At 40.7% G+C, this 23,274-nt stretch overlaps 1 protein-coding gene across 4 annotated transcripts in view; it reads left to right on the forward strand.

The window, feature by feature from the left end:
- The window catches only part of SOX5 (SRY-box transcription factor 5), a 649,375-nt gene that overhangs the window by 305,758 nt on the left and 320,343 nt on the right, over positions 1-23,274 (forward strand). For all 4 annotated transcript variants that reach the window (XM_086756526.1, XM_086756522.1, XM_086756506.1 and 1 more), the window contains one exon: positions 2,873-3,032. The gene's annotated coding sequence lies outside the window, so the exon portion shown is untranslated. The remainder of the gene's footprint in view (positions 1-2,872; positions 3,033-23,274) is intronic.

Below are 23,274 nucleotides of genomic sequence, written 5' to 3' on the forward strand. Positions count from 1 at the left end.
TTCGACTGGATGTATTTGTTGTGCAGTTTTATTGCAAAAAGGTAAATGTGCTCCTGCACTACTTCTTTTTTACAGTACATATTTTCCTATTGATATCAGTGGGACTAATTGTGGTTATTAATCAGCTTTATGGGAATAAGGATTGTGCATCCCGCCCTGCTTAACGCAGCCAGTACTGAGAAGCAGCCGCCTCTGAGGGGGAGTAGAGTGGCTGCCCAGCAGCTCTCAGCAATGGTGTGCAACTGAAATGGTGTGCAATTCTTTAAGCTGAGCTAAAGCAAAGGTGCTGGACTTCTTTGGAAAAATTAGCCGGAAGTAAAACCTAATTTGCTGTGTTCTGATTTTATCTTTCTAACCAAAGTGGCATTTTGGTAAGGTGAATAGAAGAACCCGTATTATCTTTGGTTGGTAGGGTTGGGTTTTTTTGAGAGAGACAAATCAGCTTGACATAACTGGTTTTCTCTGTACACCCCATCATATTGAATCTTTTGACACAGCTGCTTGCTTACAGTACAGTTTGCAGTGCTAGATACTGAAAAACTGTAGTTCTCATTGTTGCTTGGAATTTTGCAGAAAACTACCATGTTTATGCATTTTTTTCATGCAGACTCTTAGACTGCTTTATAGATGTGGGTAATATTGTAATAGAAGTGGAAAGTGTTCCCAGTTCTCAGCAAGATAAGAAAATGTTGTTTCTTATCTGTGATTTGAAAAGAGATGAAGGGTCAGTGAGGTAGAGATACATGAAAGCTGTTGCACACTTGGTAGGAGCTGCAGAGGAGGAATATCTCTCACTGATGACTTCCTTGAGTGGAAGGGAAAAGAAAGACAGCTTCTAAGCGAAGGGAGAGGACTGGAAAAAATGTCAAGTAAAATCGGATAAATTTGTTGGTTTATTTGCTTAAAGAAACAGATACACAGTTTTGAGATGATTATTGAAAAGAAGAGAGCAAGTCAGATTGAAGGCATCTTTAAATGCTTGCCTGCTGTCAATACTTTGGGATTTACAAAAATTCATAGGTCCATTTGGTCTTTGGAGGTAGCGGAGAGAAGCAAGGAGAATGGGGTGGGTTCTAAACCACCTGTGATTTTGAGGGATTGCACAGAAATACGGGGCAGGCTACTGGTCCCTAGGTGTAGCTTAGCTGGGGCTTGGCTTGTCTTCCCACTTGCCTCAGCGTAGTTGTGTCAGAGAGAGGCAGTTGTCCTAAAGTGGTATTGGTAATGTTTTGGGCTGTACCTGTCCCTAGCCAAGAGTTAGCTTGTTTTTGTCAACAGCATACACAGGAGCTAGGAAGACAGGCAAAGTTTGATTTCAAGATGCAGAACGCGTATGCCAAACTCGGTAGTAGAGGCTGGTTTGGTCTGCAGCCACTTAAATAAGTTGTTCTTCTCACCATCCTCAGCAGATTTGTAGCTGATTTTTGTCTGATGTAAGCTACGGGAGCTGCCGGCTACCTAGCCTGTGCTGGCATTTGGGTCAGGAGTACAGCAGACGCCCCAATACCTACCTGTCTCTGCCTTCGTCTTCAGGAAGAAGAAGAAAGCTATCTTTTGTGCCTTTTTTGGTATTACAATAGTAGTGGCTGTATTGGACCACACCACAGTGTCCAAATACTGAACTATTTTTCTTGACACATGAGTTTTTGTCTTGGTTCACTTGCATGCCATTCTCCGATCAGCAAGAGTTGCATGTCCTGTATTGAGAGGAGTAACGATGTCTCATGGGCCCAGGGACCAAGGCTATGAAATTATGCCCTAAAATTCATGAGTGTGTGCTAACTGTTCGAGAAAATATCATATTTGTTCTTGGGTAATTAGAATACATTGGAAATGTGTGGCCAGTTTTTCCCCTGTTAGTCTGAAGGCTGCAAGCTTAACTAACTTTAAACATGTAAGTTGACATTCTTCCATATTCAGCTGACATGAGAAGTTGAAGCTTCATCTAGAACAGTGTTGCAAGATGCTGGTGTGCAGCCTGAGGGGAGTCCATTTGGATTTTATGGAAGCGAGCCCTTTGCTTGCCATAAAGAAATAACATGGATGAACACCAACACCAGACAGGCACTTTCCCAAAAGGTGCTGCAGAGTGTTTCCCACTGAAGTTTTTTACAATGGAGTCAAGCACTATGAATTCTTTAACTCTACTCAAAGGGTACCATCATTTATCTGTATGCAATGTACTGTTGTTTCATACCACAGAATAATAATAACTTCAGGTTCAGAATTCATTATAAAGCAGGAGGATTTTCCCAAGAGGGTGGTGTCTCTTTGGGACAAGGAAATGAGGAACTACTCTGTAGAACTTGGAATAATGGAAAAGGACAAACCTGTCCTCTCATTTCTTTTTACTGAGATATGTGCACAGGTTGCCTTCTTTTCCTGGCTAGTGAAAGTTTAAAGTTTTGGAGCTGCACATTTAAAGCTTAGATCTTACTTTTACACTGAAGAGGGGAAGTAGCTACAAGAACAGGTAGTGCACATAAAATAATTTGTGGCTGAGCTTCTAATAGTTACAGATTTCAAAAATTATACTTACATTTTGGAGCTGGTGGAACATTTGAGGGATTTATGTCTAACAGAATTTGCATTCCATGTAATTTGGGTTTAATGACTCGGTGTGACATAGGCAAAAGGGTTTCTGAGTATGTGACTCTCCTTTTCCACAGCACAGTAGGTATTTCATCTTAATTTTTGGTTGCATGCTAAGAAATCAATATGTAAAGCAAAAGTGAACAGATACTTAAAAGGAAAGTATCAGAGAAGTTGAATAGTCATTTACTGGGTTAGTATTTAAAGCTGGCATATATTTCTGAGTGGGAAAGGGCTTCATTATGGGGCAATTCACAAACTACTTCTTCCCCTTCAACAGCTAATTCAGAGACAGCAGGGGTGTAAGCAGTCCCTTGGAGAGTGGACCAAGTGTAGTTTGTGACAGAATTGAGTGGAGATGATCCCAAGCTGAAAGTCAAACAGGATCTTCTTTTAAGTTCACCAAGTGACCTGCAATTTTATTCCAGCGCCTAACACAGGTAAGAGGCTTCTACATAATCTGCATTTCCCAAGGTGTTTTAATATGTGAATCCTAACCCTTATTCATTGGTGCCTTCAGGTTTTGACATTACTGATGCAGTGCTGGGTACCAGTACCAGGGTTTTGGTAGTTTTGTTAGGCTTTAAGATACATCTTTTGGCAAAATCAAGTCAGAGAGCCATGGTGTGTTTGTCAGGAATCGTACAGTAATGAATGCATATGCAGAATATGTCTGGGACCAGAATTTGAGAGTAAAAGAGGACTGTTTCTTAAATGTTTGTATCTCATTTCCATGTAAATCAGGAGAAATTTGTTTGAATTAAGCAAGAGGTCTATATCAAGGTGGGAAGTGTTGTTGGCTCTCGGCCCCTTGCTGGAGGTGATTCCTGGAGAAAGTAAATTTGGTCCTGAACTGTGTTGCTGTTACTGATTACATTTAAAAAAAACAAACCCTGAGAAATTCCAGTGTGCCTTTTGAAATGTTGTGTATAAACACTAAGGATCTAGCTGAGAGAGAGACTACCTGCACCAGCCAGGCAGGCCCAGCTGCAGAGAGCTATGTGGCAAACTGATGTTACTGGGCTGATGGGCAGAACCCTTCAGGAAGGCAGTGGGAGTAGGAATGAACACCATGTTGCAGATCCCTACCCTGAAGCTTTTTCCTTGCCCCTTTTCAGTTTGTGCAGGTTTTTATCCTTGCTCTTGGGCATGAAGTGCCAGGTTCCTAGGCAAACCTGGGCTTTCCTTTTTTCTTTATATAGGATGAACTGTGCAGTCCATATAAAGTGCCCTGTCATGTGAGTTACTTGAAAAGTCATGTTCGGTGGGAGCGGGGGACCCACACTGTGTCTGCTCACTGGAGGGACAACGTATTTTTGATCATGAGAACCAAGGACTTTGCTCCCTCATAATTTCATTGGGGGTGAACAGCAAGAAAATATGCAGTTTTATTCTCTGTGGCTTAATTTCAGTCAGAGATAGGTCTTTGGGGCAGTAATATCCTTCTTCCTCAGCTAACGTACCCACAAGACCACTATATTAAGATGTAGGCAGTGCATTGAATGTGTGCAACATGTCCTATTCTGACCCTCCCCACCCCACCCCACCCCCCGAGCGCTGTTTCTTGCAAGTGACTGCGTGATGCTGAAGCACAGCAGTATGTAGCTTCTGCTGTGGGAGAAGACCCCCCTCAAAATAAGGAGCTGCCTGTGCAGCTGCGTGGGCAGCGAGAGCTTCCACGGGGCAGCAGCCACAAAAGCTGCTTCCTGACAGATAGCGTCCTTATTCCTTAATCATTAGCCCTAATGAAGGGGTTTTGTCATTAAAAAAAAAAAAGGAGGGAAAAAGAAAAAAGAAACTGAGAAAGAAAAGCAAAAGATAAAAGAAACAGCCAAGAAGGAGAAAAGATGGGGAATAGTTGGGATTATCTCTGTGCCGTCTCTCAGGTCCAGTGACAACACAACTACAATGGGTAGCTTTCAGGACTGCATATGGTCTTCCTTCTGAGGGAGTTGATTAAGCGACTCCGGATGAAATTGAAATCCTGTGATTTGACCTTTGTCTGGCCTGGGAGGGCTGCAATTCGCATAACAATTTCCTTTTGTTCTTTGTTTGGAGTTATTAATCCAACATGAGCCTCGAATTAATCAGGGGTAGTGCGTTGTTACATTTCTAATTCACAGCTCCACTGCTTGTGTCTTTTTTAATTAAGGCCGAATGATAGCAGGCCTTAGCCCCTGATTGCAACACTTACTAACCACACATTGAGGGATGAAGAGGCTAAATAGGCAGAATGAGATTACTTCAAGGTTTCACTTAATTGTTTTCTTCCTTTAAGTAAAGAGCACTGAATGAACATTGTTAATGCCAGGCTGGGAGTATTTCTTTTATATGTGTGTTATGTGCGTGCGTGTATGCGTGCGCGCAGGGGTGGGGGAGGTTACGACGGGTGCACCGAGGGCTCAGAGCTCTAATGGCTCAAGGGTTTGTAAAATTGAAGCTTTTGGTTATTGATTTAAACCATTCCTCCCACCTCCCCTGGGGGGCAGGGGCAAGGGTAGAGGAAGGAGGAAAAGAGTTGAAGAACATTAAACTGAAGTTAGTGGAATGGATTTTCTTGTGTCCTGCGTGAACCCGTTTGTTTATGTACTTTTTCTTGCTGTTTGCTGGTCGTCCAAAGGTAGGAAATGCAGGAAGATTGAAGGTTATCAGCGATGCTAAATAAATGTGTTGAGAGACACAGCTCTCCAAAGCCTGGGAGTGGTAATAATGATAACAAAATAAAGGCAAGCCAGTTGTGTCACACAGCTGATTTTGCTCATACCGAAGGGTATTTGAGTCATGTTTCAAAAGCACTTTGTAAATTTCTGTTGTCGGAGCGGTTCAGGGCCGCAAAGGCGCAGGTGCTATTCCAGGGGAATGGTGGAGATGACCTCAGATAGATTCATGCTCGGTAACTCAGCTTGTGCCAGCCGCTTGGGAAGCTGGAAAAGAAAATGCACTGAGCGCCCGGCCTTGCAACATTTATTTGCACAAATAGTTCTGTTCGTTTAAAAAAAGTAAGAAATAATGATGACGGGATTCATACTGCAGGATCAGGCCCAGTGTTTTGACCTCCTACGGTGCAGTACATTGGATATGATTGCTACGGAGAAAGGTTAATATTTAAGGTCCCCAACCTTCCGTTGGTGAATACACAGAAATCCCGTTGAATTCAATTTGTGTTGTGTGCCTGCAATATCAGATAGAGCTCTGTAATTGTGGGAAACAACTCTTCCTGAGTTATTTCATCCATCCAAGGAGCCAGATGGATGGGGGGGAAGCGCTTGCTCGGAAGAGTTAATGTTTCTGTGTAAAATGGCAAGCCAGTGTTCATCATACCAGGCCGCACAGATCCAGAGCTGCTGTTCTGACTCTGGCACGGGATACGCAGGGCAGCAATGCTGTTCCTGCTTTTCTGAATTCTCAGTATGTGGTGGCTGTTCCACCTGGGATTATCTAAGAATGCAATGATAAAAGCTCTAGATAGATTAAGCAAAAGTAGGGTATAAGCTCCAAAGGAGAAAAATGTGCCAGGTAAAAGCTTATTTCTGTGTTTAGAAATCTAAATCGCAAACTGAGTCTGCTTTTTAAGATGAGCCTGAAGAGAACAGGCTATATATTCATTCTACAGAAGTGTGTATAGTACCTGGAAACGAAACCAAGCTAACACACCAGTCTTTAGGTCTGGCCTTCAGTTGCGGCAAAGAAGCACTGGTGACTCCATTTCTTGCCATACTCAGTCATGTCAACACAGGATTTACACTGAATTGGGTTCACAGGTTCAAAGCCATTTTCTTGACTTTCCTGCTCTTTTCTTAGGTGCTGCCTGATCCTGCGTGTCAGGATGCTTCTGGTAGATTGCCAGCTCCCATGCAGGGAGAAGTCAATGGGATAAGAAGATGCTCAGCATTTGTTGGAGTAGGGCTGCCCTACTGGCAGTTTAAGTACCTTACACATCATTTTGTTTTTCAGAACCAGTTTTTATGCTCTTGCATAGATTCATACCTTATTCTGCAAGTACTCCTATTGAATTAGACTTTGCATGGAGAGAATAGTATTAAGTACAAGTAAGCACGTCAAAATCTGACCATCAATCACTTATTGTTGTTTATTTCCATTTAAAGACTGAATGCTTCACATTTGTCCACCTTGTTCTCTTTTTCCTAGAAATCTCTGCAGACTGGGTATGTTTGTTTATAGCAGACACAATTCCAGAACTGAAGCCTTCTTTCAGTGTCATTCTGTGTCTTAAATCTGCATACTGCTTCTTTTAATTATTGTTTGAGGGTTCACCACCATTGATTTAAAGGTGTCACACTTCCAAAGGGACTCAGAATGAATGGGTACCCCTGTGTGTTTCTTGTGTGAGTGTTTTGAATAACATCTTAAAACCCAAAGTCCAGTCTGTTCTGTCTCCTGTTTAAAATCTCATGGCCATGGAAGTGGTCATTAGAATGGGTACATTTGGAGTACTTATAAAATCTGCTTCTTTTTCTTATTCTTGCATAGCATAATGTTCATCATTAATGTATTCAGTAGCTCTACTCGGCAAACTTATAATACCATTTAAGTGCTTTGAGATCCTGAAAGATGAAAGAAGTTGTATAAACAGATGGCAGCAGTATTACAGTGCTTCTTTGGATGGTTAACCCTCAATATAAACTGTCTTGCAGGACCTTGCTGTACAGCTAGAGCCAGGTACCCTGTCAGTAGTTTTCAGCAGTTGACTTGCTCTCTATATATGACATTTCTGCTTCCTTTCAGTTACTCTGTGAAGGAAGTTCAGCTTCTTGCCATACTCAGGAACCAGAAGGCCACATTGCGTGATAATGCTTTCCTGTCTTTGCCCAAAGTGGCTGTAGTTGCACTTATGTAAGGGACAAGCCATTGATCAGTAGTTCTTGAATATTTGCATCTGCAACAGTCAACGACGATGAGTCTACAGATAAGTGAGGAATGACTTCTTTTGTTGCTGCTGCTGTTATTCCTGACACTTTTAGACAATCTGTTGCTATTATAAAATATTTCTGTTGAGATAAAGACTGCCCTGAACTCTCCATCTCCATCTCCATCGGCAATGTGCTCCTCATGTCTGCAATGACAAGTCACCCTTGTGCAGAAAAATGCCAAATTTCAGCAGCAGCATGTTGGCCGTGCTGCTCCTCCACCGAGCGTGGAGGTGTTGACCCTCCTTCTCCTTGAAATCACTGGCAGGTCGCCCCTGGCCCGTTATATTTCTCTGCTCTCCCCTTTCAAACATAAGGTAGAGATTACGATTAATGGTCCTTTGAGCTGCTCGGTGCTCCTCCCTCTGCGCTGTCTCCCCGCGATCCCCCTTCCCGCGCCCTCCCTCTCCCCCCCATCAATGGGAGCCTTTGATGTTGCACAAGAGAAGACTGTTGGCTAACAGTCTGGAGGCTGCTTCGTTTGAGCTAACCACCACATGAAAACAAATGCGATCCATCATATTTCATTAACTAGCTGCCCCCTGTTCGGGTGCCCTTTTTTGATGTCAGAGCGCATCCTGACAGAAATCAGAAAGATATGTGTGATTAAGACCAGTAATAATAGTTAGCGCATTGTGTTGCAAATTACCTTTCTGGGCCCTGGTACTTTATCAGCCCCACTGGCCTTGGCTTGGGTACATTTTTGACTACTCTGTATATACAGTGTATTAGCGCAATGGAGATCATTATGTGGCCTGTATTTGAGTCATTTTTATTTAAGATGCCAAACAATAAGCTGTTGATTGGGGGAACAAGAGGCGAACAATAATGTTCTGTGTCACATAATACACCACCATTTTCCAGCTTTGCTTTAGAAGGGCCCTCTTTATTGTTTTTGTATAAAAATGGTTCTTAGGAGGAGGAATATTTTGCTGAGGTATGTCATTATTTTGCAAATTTCTATTATCTCATCATGTTGTCTTCATTGTAAATTGCAGCTAATTAGGAACCTAGTTAGAGCCCCAGCTTTGAGGCTGGCTTTTTTGTGAAAAGAGCCCACCGATTACTGCACTACAAGAGAGGAAGGGAGAGAAAAAGGAGATTAATCTGGTTACCTAGGCGACACTCGCTTCCATCTGCGAGGAACAATACATTTTTGTTTCCTTGGCTCAGTTCAGATCTGTTTTGTTTAGGGGGGAAAAAAAAGAGAGCGAGAGCGAGAGGGAGAGAGAGAGAGAGAGAAGGGGAGAGAGGGAGAGGAGGCAGCCCCACAACAATGCTGGACTCTGTCTGGCCCCGGCTTACCCGCTTCCATCCCTCCGCAAGTTCGGGGTCTCGGGGGAGTGGGAAGATGAAAGAGATAAGCTCCAAAGTTGTCAAAGGTCGTAACCTTGCCACACAAAGCCAGCAGTTTTACTTCTAAATCCCCTTCTCCCGAAAAGCACTTAATGAAATAATATACTGTGCTTCTCAACACCCCATAGTCTTTATTAAGCAGCAAGGCCCCCGAGATGGTGAATTTAAGGAGTCGATTGAAACTTCTGACTAAACAGTCACTGACTTGGAGCGTCTGCCGGAGATGTGCGGGGTTTTTTTCTGAGCGAGGGAGACAACTTTTCTTTCACTGTCTCTCGTTAGCAATATTGGCCCTTCCCTGACACATGTTTTATAGCTGCATTCACACAAAAAGCAGAGGTCTGTGAAGGCAGGGCAGTCTGATTTTTTTTTTTCTTTTGTTTTAATTTCTTTTCAGTTACCTTCACAAGGTCATGGTTTAACAGACGACAGCGACCTGGATCTTTTCTGTTGTGCATCAAACTATTAAACCCTTGCATGGCTTTTGCATAGGGGAGACAATGAATGCAGCCACGTTATTTGCTTCTTATTTTGGAGCAGCTTGCCAGAAAAAGGACGGAGGTAATAACCAGAGCTGATAGAGCCTGGCTAAAAGCTCAGAAATGCTCATGAGCTCTTTGAGCCGAATTGGCTAAACCCACAGCCTTTTGATAAGCATAATGTTTTCTCCAGGTGTTATGTCATCATGTATAATGTTTTGCTATCTGGTAGCATTATGGATGATGACATAAAGTCACAAAAATATCGAAGTTACCAATTTTAGCTTGTCTGAGCTTTCCAAACCTGGACTGCGCTGATAAAATCAGAACAAGTATCAGGTTAACAACCCTAAACCTTCTATTCTGCATTGCTCTGAAGTACTGTTCTTCTGTTTTCTTGCTCTAAAGAAGCTTTCTAAGAGCTGCTTCAGTGGCAGTGTGTGTTGCTCCCTCTGACTGGAAAGGACAGTCGTCATGTTAAGAAATTACAAATATTCAGGAGGAAAGAATGAATGAAGGTACGGCAGCTTTTTCATGTGGGCAGCGTGAGGAGTCTTGGCATTGAAGCCATTGGAATTTCCAGTTCTGCCACATGCTTCTGTGGGATCTTGGCCAATTCATTTGGCCTATTTCTGCCTCAGACCTTGACCTCTAAAGTAGGCAAAGCTATATTTCTCTACCAGGGAGGATAACTTGAGTCTTAATTAATTAAGGACTTATGAAGAGTTTGAGATGCTTGGATGCAGGGCTCTGGATAATGCAGAACCTTTAATCCTTACCTATTCTGTTTCAGTAAATGCCTTGTTAGGTACACCTGAACCAGTTCTTCTGAGAAGAACTCTCTCAAATGAAAATTAGATCAATCATACTTGACATTGTTAATTGAAGAGACTTGCTGAGATGTTTTGCAGACATTTGGATGGAGCAGTTGTCATCTTACAGACAATTAGCCCAGTGTTAGCTGTCGTTTACAAGCTCTGAGGAGAATGTCCTCAGTAATTCTACAACACGTTAAGATAAGGCAAGGAAGGAAAGATGGTTGTATGTTATCCGTGTGCAAAAAAAGAGAAGGGTCAGTAGTCTTCAGTACACAATTGCCACTGTTTGAGGGAAAGATTTGGAGAATGAAGTAGCCAGAAGAGACTGTTAGCAGTAAAAAGAAAGGAAGAGGATATTTTACAAGTTTAAATAGCATTTTTGTATTTTAGTAGCAACATTCATTCTGAAGGAATCATTAAGAACCTTCCAAAATTGTGGGAGGTGGGTGGAATCTTCACCCCTTATTAGAGAGAACCAGCATGACTCCACATAACAAGTTAGAGAAAGATGTTACTTTGATTTGCATTTTATACTTTGCATTATAATTTGGAGAGACTCTAGGGTTACCCTTCCTATTCTTAGAGATGGGCAGGGAGGGAGCATTTAATAACTTTTGTTGGCCTACACTCTTCTTACGTCTTGTGGAAAAGGTTGACAGTGATGGAGTGTGGACAAAGCCCATTACTTGTTAAACAAACATCGTAATGTGAAAAGACAAAGTCATATTACTCCTACTGGGATGTGCTGTATATGCATTTAGTCACAAAAAAAACCCCAAACCATTATCTCCAGCTAGGAATTATAAAGGAAAGAGAAAAATAAAGAAAATGAAATGTCACTTTAAGTGACTGCTAGGGAGAAAGAAGTACATTTCAATCTGAAAGGTTTCAAGTTTTCACTTGGCGCAGAAAATCAGGAATCAAGAATTAAAAAAAGAAGCTTTTTAGAAAAGATTTCCAGGTTGGCCCAGACATGAAGAGCTTTCCTGAGCCCTGAAGCTACAGAGATGGAAGGATCCTCCTGGAGAACTGTTGAAGTTTCAGGAAAGATCAATGTCTGCTTCAGCCCCAGTATAAAAGCTGGAGCATTTATTGGCAAGTCTGTGCCACTGTCATCATAACAAGGAATTCTGTTTCTATGTATGCGCTTCCAAGTACAAAATTAGATCAGTTTTGTTTTCTCAAAATGGTGGAGATCTGTTATTCCAAGGAAGGGAACTGCAAAAGACCCTGTTTCCTCTCATGTCTTAGCCCCGTTGCTGTGCTTTCCAGTACTCTATTCTTGTCTAGCTAGACCCAGCTTACAGTTGAGACTTCTTACTGCCCCAACCAGCTAGTGTTTTTGGGATGGTGAAGGTAAGATACTCTGCACTGCAGTCTGCAGGCTCACAGCCTGTGGCATCAGTGGACTGCTGCCCACCTAAGCCCAGCCTGAATCATGGGATGGGGACAGATTTCCAGAAAGGAGTGCCAGGACCTTACTCCTGGAGAGGCTGATGCTTCTCTGGAAGCTCTTTCTGTCTTTTGTCTCATCAATTGCTAATTGATGTGAAGTCTGCTTGGGTCCATCAAATCTGACAAAATAAAACCCAGAGGGGAATATTGCTGCAGCCTCACATACAACTTTCATGTTGCATTTTGGAGCAACACAGAGTGTCATCTTGAGCTGTTAGTCTGAAAGTTCCTCAAAGGGTTTCTGTTCAGGCCAGTCCCATATCACAGTCAGTTTAAGAAATTTAGCTCTTAAATTCTATTTTTTTTTTAACTCTTTTTTTTTTTTTCTGTGTTGTATAATGGTTTCCCTGCGTTTCCACTCCATTACTGTCAGTCCTTTTTGGGAATGTCAGATTGCATAAAAGTTGATATAAACATTCATCAGAGCTTGAAGCAGCCCCTGAATGAATTCTGTGTTGGCAAACCTATTCCTTTACTGAAACAGTTTCTAAATAGGACCAAGATCTGTGTTATTTCTGTGTTATTCTATAGTAAAGAATTGGAAATTATTTTTCATATAGGAGTTTGAGGAGTTGTGAAGAACTCAGAGGGACAAGATAGAATAGTTCATGTTTCTTGGTCTAGCACTTCTTTGGACAATTTTGCCTTCTCTTTCGACTTAATGAGAAATTCCCCTGGAAGAATGTGTTGCAAATGTTTGACCAATCTGCCACGTAAGTGAACCCACAACTAGCCACTAGCAGTATAGACAGTTTGGGTTAGAGTCAGAATTTAGGTTGGAAAGAACCTCTGAAAGTCATCTGGTCCAACCCTTTACTCAAAGGAGGGCCAGCTCGGAAACTAGTTCAGGTTGTTCAGGATCTTACTCAGTTTCTGGGCATCTAGTCCGATGTTGGACCACCCTCACTGTCAATATTTTTTTTTCTGTATATCTAATTGTTATTTCCCTTGTTATTTTTGTTCTACTTAACAGTATAGGCTGGATCTAGAAACATTGTAGTCAAGCATCAGGATTATGTTAATCTCATATCTGTTTGGTAGAGAGAATTTACATCGTTCAGGATTGAATCTAGTGCAGTTATTGGCAAACATGGAAGATGTACAGTGTGGCTGGATCCCCTGAGATGACAAAATTATTGGTGAATGTTGGCTATCAGAGAACATGGTGCTAATGAGTAACCACCTCTCTGCCTCTGTCACTCTCTCGCTGATACAGCTATCTCTTTTCTGACAACAGAGAAGGAAGGAGGAGAGGAAAAGAGAAAATCCTTATTCTGTAATTTAGGTAGCAAATACAGTATAAGAGACCAGTGTGCTATGTACACAGGAGCTGTAGATAGTAACTTGTTTTATCCCTTTCTATGCCACAGCACATCAGTGGCTTGACTGGGGGCAATAGAAAAAGCAGTTAAAGGAAACAGTCGCTGATCACTTTTACTTCTTTCTTACTTTATTTTTATCCATAGTTACCCAGTTCCAAAATGAGAGGACGACTTCTTTTGTGTGTCATTTTTATTTTCTGTGTGAACAGGGAGCTATGTTTAGATTCTCGTGACTGAATAAATTTCCAACAGATAAGAGCTTTCTTTAAGACAGGCACTATCATGTGGGCACTCTGTGAGACTGTTTCTCCATTCTACTTCAACCCCTTTCTGCTCCTTCAAAAGTGAATAAGACCAGGAGAAGCAGATTTTGAGGAAATATCCTTGGTATAAAGGGGTTCCCAGGTTAATATGGAACCAGCAGAATAACTGTGCTTTCCTCTGCAAATGAAATTGTTCTCTATTAGCTCTTGAGAGAAGCTGACAGATATACACCCTCTATTTCTTCACAAAACATATGTTAGAGATCTTTGAAGAGGACTTCAATACAGTGTACAGAGATTTTATTGGCTGCTTCATTCATATGCCTTGGTTCAACAGTATGTAGAATAAAATAGAAGTGTTGCCAGCAAGGCTATTCAAAGATCATAAATTAAGTCCCCAAATCCAAACTTGGCATAATGCTCTTGTTATTATAAACTAATATATCCTGCATCCCTTTTTCTTTGCCTTTGTGTTTCTGAGCTTCTTAAGTGCATTCAGCTGCTGCATTCTGGGCATTAAAACTAAATCTCAAATTTTAAAAAGTGAAGCCCACTGTGATTTAATGTGATCACTTGATTCGAGGAGTTGCAGCTTTGAGAGAAGCACAGACACTGGGAGATTTGTGAATAACGAAGGGTGAATCTCAGAAGATTCAGAAAGTCAGTTCAGTTTGGATCAGCTCCTGAAATCTTGAGTGACTGTCGGTACAATTCAGGCAGTTAAGCGCGTTTTCCTGTGAGCTTGCTAGGTTTTTATCTCCTGCTTATTGTTTACCAACATGCACATATTTCCTCTGATAGATGATGACAGGAGAAAGGGTTCGTTTTCATGGAAGTACTATGAACTTTAAAAAAAAAAAAAAAGATTGGTAACAGAAAAGTAGCAGTCAGTTGTCGGGTTTTGCAGTAGATATTTCATGGTGCTCTGTTAAGTCCCCTCCCAAATCTATTCTCCTTGAGGTTTACAGAGCCATCCTCCAGTTGCAAATTATTTTTTTTTCTATCTCAGAATGTTGCACCTGCTATAATTCATGTACAATGAATAACTGAGCAGGGAAAAAATAATTCTTCCGTTCATCGCTATGTGTTTGTTTGCTGAATATGCTTTAGAGATTTTATTCTCCTCCTGTTCCTGCTGATATTTAGTTGTGTGTTTGGCTGTGTGTAAGTCAATAGTTTGCAGGTCTGGGGTACCAGTTAATGTCATTCTTGCTGAAAAGACCCTTTTAGACCACAAAAGGAGAGTGCAAAAGTAACAAAAAAGAATGTTAAAACATAGACGTTTAAAGTACATACAACATTTACCAAGCACTCAATTTGAGACATTTTATATATCTATTTATTTTTAATTGAGCCGATTAAAAATGTCAAGTTGATTGGCTTCCTTTCAGAAGATTGTTCAGTGGTATTTTCTTTACTGGTGCCCCCTGTGGACCTGCATACATTGATTACTCCTTCTTCAAGCTTTCAGTCTGGAACTTTTCATCACATTGATGACCAGTAATTAAAAAAAAAAAAAAAAACAAACAAATGAAGGGAAATGGAGAGATTGATGGTCTTCTGCACTTTGAAAAGTGACATTGTAAGTTAGATTTAAACAGAAAAAGACAAGGAAATTAAGATTTCTCAAGACTTTTTCTTTTTTAACTGTGCTTCTATATGATGTTATAAAATTCCCCAAACTAGGCTGATTGCATACATTGGATTGACTGAAGGCTTCGATAATTTAGCATAAAAATCAGGTACACTGCACCGTTCTCCATACTTTTTCCGCTCTTTCTGCCATCTTATGTATATTCTGGCCTTTAAGGACACTCTTTGTATAGACAGTGCTTTGTAGTATCTAAATGTTTCAGCAGTCTTTGGCCAGCAAGTCCATAAAACTTGCTGTGAATCTGCACATTTTCTGTTGCATTCAACTTTTATGCTTCCAGAGTGAAGATGATTAAGTTTTAAAAAGTTTGGAGAACTTGACTTTAAACATTGTTGACAGTTTCAGGAATCATTGGGCAGCCTGACATAATGTTATTCATGATGAGAGAGCTGTCAGCACAGATCAGGAGTGGTACCAGAGAGAAATGTAAGGCGATATTTTCGCTATAGTATGTGGGGATTTAGCTGTGCAACTTCTATTAATAATGGGAGTTTTGCAGTTAAATCCCCAAGCATCATCCTGAAAAAAAAAAAAAAATGCTGCAAACATGCCCTGTAGTGTAGCTTGAATTATTTTTTTTTGTTGGCTGTTGTTTGGACATTGAAGATCATCGTGTCTGAGCAGTGGCTCTGGTTCCAGTTTCCTTCAGGTGCTGCTGAAGAGTAGGGGACTGCGATAGTGGATGGATAGAGACAAACCGCATGACCAATTTATGATCTGTCTCTTCTTGTGCATTTGAGCATCAGCAGATACATCTGTCTTCCAACAAATGTGCCATCTTTGGACAGATCTGATCTATCAGTATTTATATAGATTATGACTGGTCCATCAGGATTCTGTTCTGCACTTCGTAACTGCACGGCAATGCCTATAGTCACGTTTGTCAGAATTTCTGAGCGAGTTTCTGTTTGGACCTTTCTTTTCCTGGATTATATTCTTGCTCAGTTTCCAGCATACTGAATAGTACCTTGCTCCAGATGATGCAAATGAAAATAATAACTGGCCTGGAAAAGTCAACATGAGCAAAGGCATGAGATCTTCTTCTCTGTAATCATTTTCTCTCTCTGTCTCCCTCTGAACCTGACCAGGATTTATGCAAGGCTTGGGACATCAGGTAAAGGAGAGGGCAGTCTGTATGAGGAGCACCTCAGCTTGCGAAGGCAGCTTGTTCTGGTTTTTATGGTTCTGCCCTTGCGTTCAGGGCGCGAGTGCAAGGCTGCTGGAAATGACAAGGGAGTCCCAGTAATGAGGACAATCTATAGACTAAAATGTCTGAATTTGCTTTTAAATTAATTTATTTCTATTCCTGTGTAGGGTCTATAGAAATACAGAGACTTTGGGAGCTTTCCTCACTTGCAACAGCATGGAAGAAACAAGGAAAGCAAACCAGTTTACAAATATTTTGTAACTGGGATTACATATCTGAGTTAATACGTTTCTATGACAAAAACAACCATGCCATCATGAAACTTGGATGCATACTGTTAGAAAGCTCGCTTGTTTGGCTGTACAGCTGACTGGTGAATAAAGCTGTAGGTGTTGACTAGAAACCCAGCCCAACAAGTTATTGTTATTGTCATTCTTACTGTCTTTATAATTATTTTTTTTACAATAGAGACTATATCACTGTGTTTGTAAAGTGTACATAGTATTTTGAGGCTAATGTAATAGTAATAATGATAAGTTCAGGATTTTTTATGGCCACTAACTAAATCTGTTGTCTAAATGATTCCATAGCTATTTTTCTTTTTCCTTACACTTTCTTGTTCATTAAATTTTGATGCAACTCTATGGGGGGAAAAAAAAACCAAGAGGAAACATAATGTATTAATCCATCAAAAGCTGGGCTGAAAATGTTTGCATGCTTCTTCTGAAAGGTCTCCCACCTCAATTTTAAGCCACAGCCTCAATCCACTCTTGTTTCTGTTTACTTTTAAAGTATTTCAGTCATTGTATACTTATAAAATAATTAGCATACTTCAAAAAACACTGTATTCGTAAAGCCAAGGTTTCTATGGTATGAGTTCTTCCCAGCTGTGATAAAACACTCTTGAAAAGAACAGTAGCTTGATGAGATCTATATGGGACTTGGTAAACAGAAGCAACGTTTGTGCCATTTTAGCTGAAGTTACCTCATCACTTCCAACTGCAGCCTGAGTTTTTGTGTGATTGTTTCAGCCATCCACGCATCCTTTGTGATGATGTTTATTGTACAAAAATTCCGATTTTGAGCATACATTGTCTAAGAGATTTAAATATAACACATTTGACTGTTTCTTTTCTAATTATTCCCCCTTAGAAGCTGATTTTTCTCTTTATATCATTATGAAGATTTCCTTTCTTTGAAAGTAATTTGTTAGATGCCCTGGTTATTCCTGATGTCAGTTACCTTTGTTTTTGTATGCACGTCTCTTAAATATTTCATTGAGGCTTGATCTTGCAAGGTCCACAGTGCTTATGTGATTAAATATGAGTAAGTGCTTTGTAGGATCTTCAGCGGGAGTGCTGGGGCAGAAACAAGTCCTATAGCAGAGCCAGGGTGAGCTTTTGGCTGAGGACTGCCACTCGCTGCTCCTGACAGTTTGGGACCCAGGGATTCATTCACTGTTGGGGTTTTACCTCACTTTACTCTGCTATAGAGTGGATATAGGAACATTTGTGTCCATTTCTATGATTTTATTTGATTAATCAACCAATGCTTGAAAAATTCTTTGAGTTCTCACAGAGAAGTACACAGTGTGCATATTTGTACTTTCTGTATGTGTGTTTATAAGCATGCAAAATATGTATTTATTCCAATTTGATGTAGTGATAATCCCAGCTTGAGAGTAGTTTCCTGCAGATGTACTACAGAATGACTAAAAAAAAACCCCTTTTTAATGCATCAGACACTGTAATGTGCCATGTCCCATCCTCTAAGGTGTTAGGATGCTAAAACTTGGAATGGCTGCAGAATGCCAGGTAAAAATCATCTTTGTCCACGTATAAGGGTTTAAGGCAGTTATACATGTTTATGCTGATTATGAACAGTTCTAGTCTCTGCGGGAAGTGTTTTAGTTTAAAAATCTTCTGTGACAGACTTAGTGTTTTAGAAATGCAAGTACAAAGGAACTTGGTGTCCCCCAAACACTATACTGCTCAGCAGAATAAGGCTGGCTAACCACTGATTCTTGGAAAATTGAAGTGTGGCTTCCAAGCCTGAACTGTGTCATGAGATCAGCCACAAGTGCACCCTATCACAAGGTCTGAAAGCAGTCTAAATCTGGCACTACCAGGTGTCTTCTGGATCACAACACATGCTGAACCCTGTACTGACATGGGCTAGAGCGCTGGGATTCCTGGGGGAACTTTGCCACCTCCTGTCTGTGAGTTTCTCCTCTCTTTGGCTCCCAAGCTATGTGATATGAGTACTGAGGATCCTGGCCAGAGAAAGATTTTGCCGTATGGTACTTGGGGGCGAGGTACCAGCCGCCCCAGTAATAATGTGTATCACAAGCAGAGTAACTCACTTTGAATTTCCCTTTTATTTTCAAGGAGAGCTGGGATTCGAACTCTAAAGATTAGAGCTGCAGGTGTATTTTTTTTTTTGCATACGTTTTTGTGGACTGTTTAGCTGATCTCAGTTTTCTGGGATGCACGAGAAAACAACAGGATGATAGAGATATTCTGACTGCACAGAGGCTCTGGGCTACAGTGTTCGGCTTATTACATTACTTCTTAAGTCACGGTTTCGCTCCTGTGTGATGAACAAATTGCCAAGATAGCTGTAAGTGTCGGGAGACATTCTCAAATTTCATGTACCTGGTTTTAATCCTATTAGTCAACAGTGTACTAAAATTCCTGACTTTATTTTGGTTAGTGTCCAGGGGAACAAGGAGGGTGATTCTGCCATCTACATCATGCTGGGCTACATGACAAGGTTTGTGTTCTTGTAGGTTTTTCTTTCCTCCAGCAGAACTCTGCTTTTATACATGAATTAATTCTTTGGCTTGGATGGGTTATTTGAGTCTGGATGGTGACATGATGTTCAAAGGCAATTCTGCGTGGTTAACCCACTTGCAATTATTTCACTCAGACTGGATGCATCTCCCTTTGTCGAAGGAGATACAATAACTCTCTTCTGTTTTCCCCAGAGACCAAATGACCATCTGAAAAAAATGACTATATTAATTCCACATGAACATGAGGGTCTTTCTAATAATTAGAAGTTACAATGCATTAAGCAACAAGGGTTTTCTGTTGTTGATTATCCCCTGTTCAGCTTTTGATTCCTTTCTGCTGCCATCCTGATCACCAGGTTTGTTCAGATACGGACTGGAGTTTGTCCAGGTAGACTGAGCACTGAGGTGAGAAGGCTGATACTGTAGAGTGACTTGCTCAGCATCTCAGTCTCTGAGGACTCAGTGGTACAGATTCTCTGTACCATATATATATGCATTTCCTTCATGCTCTGCTTTTAGCCCAACTTGTATCCAGATAATAATTCAATAGACATTAATTGTTATAATCTGGCTAAGAAAAGCACACACGCACGAGGCGAGTTTTTAGTATTCAGTTCATATTGGCGTACATGAAAGATAACCCCCACAGGGGCTCTGTCTACAAGCACTAGGGACTTCTCAGAGGAAAATGTACTGACAGATCTCAGGTCAATACCATAATCATCCCTCACAGAGATTGATTCTGGACATACCGTAGGAAATTGATATATTTTTGTTCTGTTGGGATTTATGTCACTTTGTGGTCCAATTGTTCTAGACATTTTGTCCATCAAAGTAGAAGCATCTACACAGAGCAATAAAATAACAGCTTGTCTCCTTGGATCTAACAAACAAAAAACCAAAAATGCTTTCTGACCATTCAGGCTTTTCTGTATCTGTAGCACTTAAAAAAATTTATTGCAGTAGCTGTTACTGGCAAGAGTTGGCTGCTAGGGACTTTCTTGACTAGGAATGAGTGCAGTTACCTAGTGTTGTATCTCTAAGTGTGCCTCTGGAAAAAGGTAGCAGTTTTACCTGACTCCTTTCTGGTGTATCCCCCTCCTTCCTCTGTACCACGGATGGCCTGTAGCGGCTGGCATGTTACTACAAAGCGGCTGCAAGAATCTCATAGTGTGACAAAAAAGGCAAGCCCTGCCAGGGCCAGTATGAAAGGAAACTGCTCAAAGAGGGTGAGGTGTGCAGCAAAAGACGATCTTGGGTGGCCTCAGCGCCTCTGAAAGTAGCGTAGGGGATCTCTTTGGGAAGAGTCAGTCCTGCCAGGCAGCAGAATGGCAGAGTGAGCTGTGTGTATTTACAAGTCTGAATAAAAGAGGAGACTGATGGAAAATTTGAGGGCTTTAGGTATAAACTCAGTCACTCACAGCTGAAATACTTGTCCTGTCCTCCCTTGCTATCTACACATCCTGTGGTGTTTTCTTTAACCTCTTTCTTTCCGCATTTCCATTTTGCCTCCTTCTAGCATCCCTCTCTGCATGTTCATTCTTCTTCCTCTTTCACTGTTTTTTTCAGTCTTCCTTATTTTCTCTAAGAAATTTCTTTTCTTTTTTTTCCTTTTTTCCTTTTTTTTTTTGTGTTGCTATTCTTATCTAGCCAGCAGAAAGAGCTGTTTCTAGCGCGGAAAGTTATTCTGGCTCTGGGGTCATTGAATCTGGCCCATCGAGGTATCTAGGAGAAACACTTGGTATGTTGACATACTAAGATGAAGTTGTCATGATGGCTGTTTGGAACCCTGTCTGATTTGACAGTATTTACTTTCCTCTGCAGTTTCGGTTGGAAAGAAAAACAGTGCATCTAGGGAGTAAAGCTGCAACTTGGAGCCTGGACTTGGTGCTCTTAAGAAAAGCCTTATTTTATAAACAGATAGCAAAATGGTTAGCCATCGTAGAAGATAACGCATTATTGATCTGTGATAATCTTCCGAGACTATTAAACTTCCAGACATTATGAAAACAGTCTTCACTTGTTAAGCCAGAACTTTTTAGGTGAGTGTAATGTATTTTTAATCATAAAAGTTGCCTGTTAATAGCCAGATATTTCCAACTAAAACATATGAATGTAGTATGTTCTGTTATATTGTACATGTATATGGAGCCAACAATACTTGTGGAATAGTCCTATTCTTCCTCTGTTTCAAAGAAATAATGTTATTGCTTGTGCAGGCTAATGAATTGAGCTCTAGGGACTGAAATTCTCTGTTCATTCACAGACCTGCTATACCACAGTCAGCAGCAAAGTTCAGCCACGTTGTATTACAGAAATACTCCATTTTTATGATAGATTTCTGCTATAGTCAAATAGGTAGTTCTCCATGTGATTCATTCCTTGGACAAAATCCTGATTATCAGTCCCAGTCCTGAATATAATTTGCTAAATGTTGCAAACAAGCAACAGCCCCATTGAAATCACTACTCAGAATTAGTAACCAAAGAGTGATACATTGCTTTGGTACATTTCCCTTGTCTAGGAGTACTCTTAGCTGGGCATTCCCCCAGTCCTGTCATTTGCACTAGGTTGCGTCAAGAAAAGAGCAAAAGCCGCAGCTGAAGGCTGGGTCATATCCTAATTTCCAGTACAAGTCATGTTTCTTTTATCTGTCCTGAAAAAAGATTTGAATCATTTGAGCAGGAGGAATATCTGATTAATGTAATATCAACAGATAATACTAATTCTTAAATGGTGCCAACTATAAATTCCTACCTCTTTTGATGTGTTACTTAGGCATAATTTCATTTCAGCTGGGAAAAAAGGGAAAGGGTCAAATTGTGCCCTTACAGGCAAAGAAAACATTTACATCCAAATATACAATTAGGTCATAACAAATCACTTGATCAAGCAGTGAGCTGCCTGATCTTTTCTGCCTGGCAATCAAAGGGCAGATTCTGGTACACTTTTGGTAAGTAGCCAAATGAGTTACATCTAAATGAACAGATTTACAAGAACTTTAATTTGAAGAAACGTCTTAACTCACATTTCATACATGCGTGAAAGCTTGTAGCTCCGTTACAATGTGAGTTCTCAGGTCTGAGTATTGAAGCAGTGCTCGAGTCCGGGCAGCCCACAGTTTCATGTGAATATAAAAAGTAGCTGGCACTGTAGCCCTGAGCAGTTACACCTTGCATCGTAAAAAAAAGATGTAAAAAATTTATCCCCCAAATTCCCACAGTTAGCTTCAACAGCTCTGTGAGCGATCCCCATTCCAGCTGCACTTCCAGAAGTTTTCCAGAGCTCTGTTGATTCTTCTGTCAGTCGCTAACTCTCCAGCTGTTGACAGCGACTTTCTCCTCCAGCACCTATTCAAACCAGAGCCTAATAATACATTTTAAAAACTTTATAATTACTCTTTCGTGCTATTCTGGCGTCGAAATCCACAGAGGGCAATAAGAAAACCGGGGACTTCTTGTCCTCATAAAACTCCAGGAGTGCCTGCTACTAGTCTGCTACGTGTTGTTCTAAACTTTACTATGTTTTATAATCTGTTCAGCTGTATGGTCTCCTGTGATCTGCAAACATGAAATATTTATGTTAAAAATCTAATGCATATCACAGGAATAGGAAAGAAAGGCATTTTAAAACTTCTCAGAACTAATTACGTGAAGTGGTTAGGAAACCTCGGAGAGCGTAATAACCAGGGAGACTTTCTCCCGGCCTTTTCGCTGAGACCAAGTGGATCGGCCAGATTAGTAGAGCACTGTGCATGTCAAGTAGGTGCAAAATAGTAGCTATGTAAAAACTTACCTGCTGTGTAGATTACCCTGTGCTGTTAGGATGTACAGGAATTTAGCTTGAAAGCTGGATGGCTTGCCTGTTCTCTTTGAGGCCATTGGGACTGCTTTTTATGAGTTAACATTCTCATTTTTTTAAATTGAAAGGGTCAATTTCTGGAGCATAATATTTATTCAAATAAGCAAATATTGCTTCAAAGTGAGTGCTCTAAAGAGTAGCAAAACTATACCCCATCCTCAATTTCCTACCTTTTCTTTCCCGGTGCAATCCATTATATAACATTTCACACTTCAGCTGGGTGAGCACATGGGGTAGCATCTCCATCTTTTAATAGTATTAACCATCTCTGTGGTTGAGATCAGCTTTGTATAATGCTTTTGGAATGTGATGCTCTTAATTTGCTACGTTTTGTATCTAAACTATTGTGCATTGGCCACTGACCTGCCATCAATCAACTCAAATGCCTCAGTGCCCTTTCCATCCATTTGTGTTTTCTCTGCGTGTGCTGAGAATTAGATTTAAAGCAATGTGCCAATGATTAAACAATTACTCTGTCCTCTCTCTTACATATCAATAATTTGAAAGAGAAAAGAGCTAGCTATTCTCTTGTGTGTTTGACTGTGGCCTCTAGCTTTGAATCTAGTATATGATGACAAAGTGGCGTCTGCTTAAAAAAAAATAAT

The sequence above is a fragment of the Chlamydotis macqueenii genome, chromosome 1, assembly GCF_036417535.1.
Source record: "Chlamydotis macqueenii isolate bChlMac1 chromosome 1, bChlMac1.mat, whole genome shotgun sequence".
In the NCBI taxonomy this organism is placed as follows: Eukaryota; Metazoa; Chordata; class Aves; order Otidiformes; family Otididae; genus Chlamydotis; species Chlamydotis macqueenii.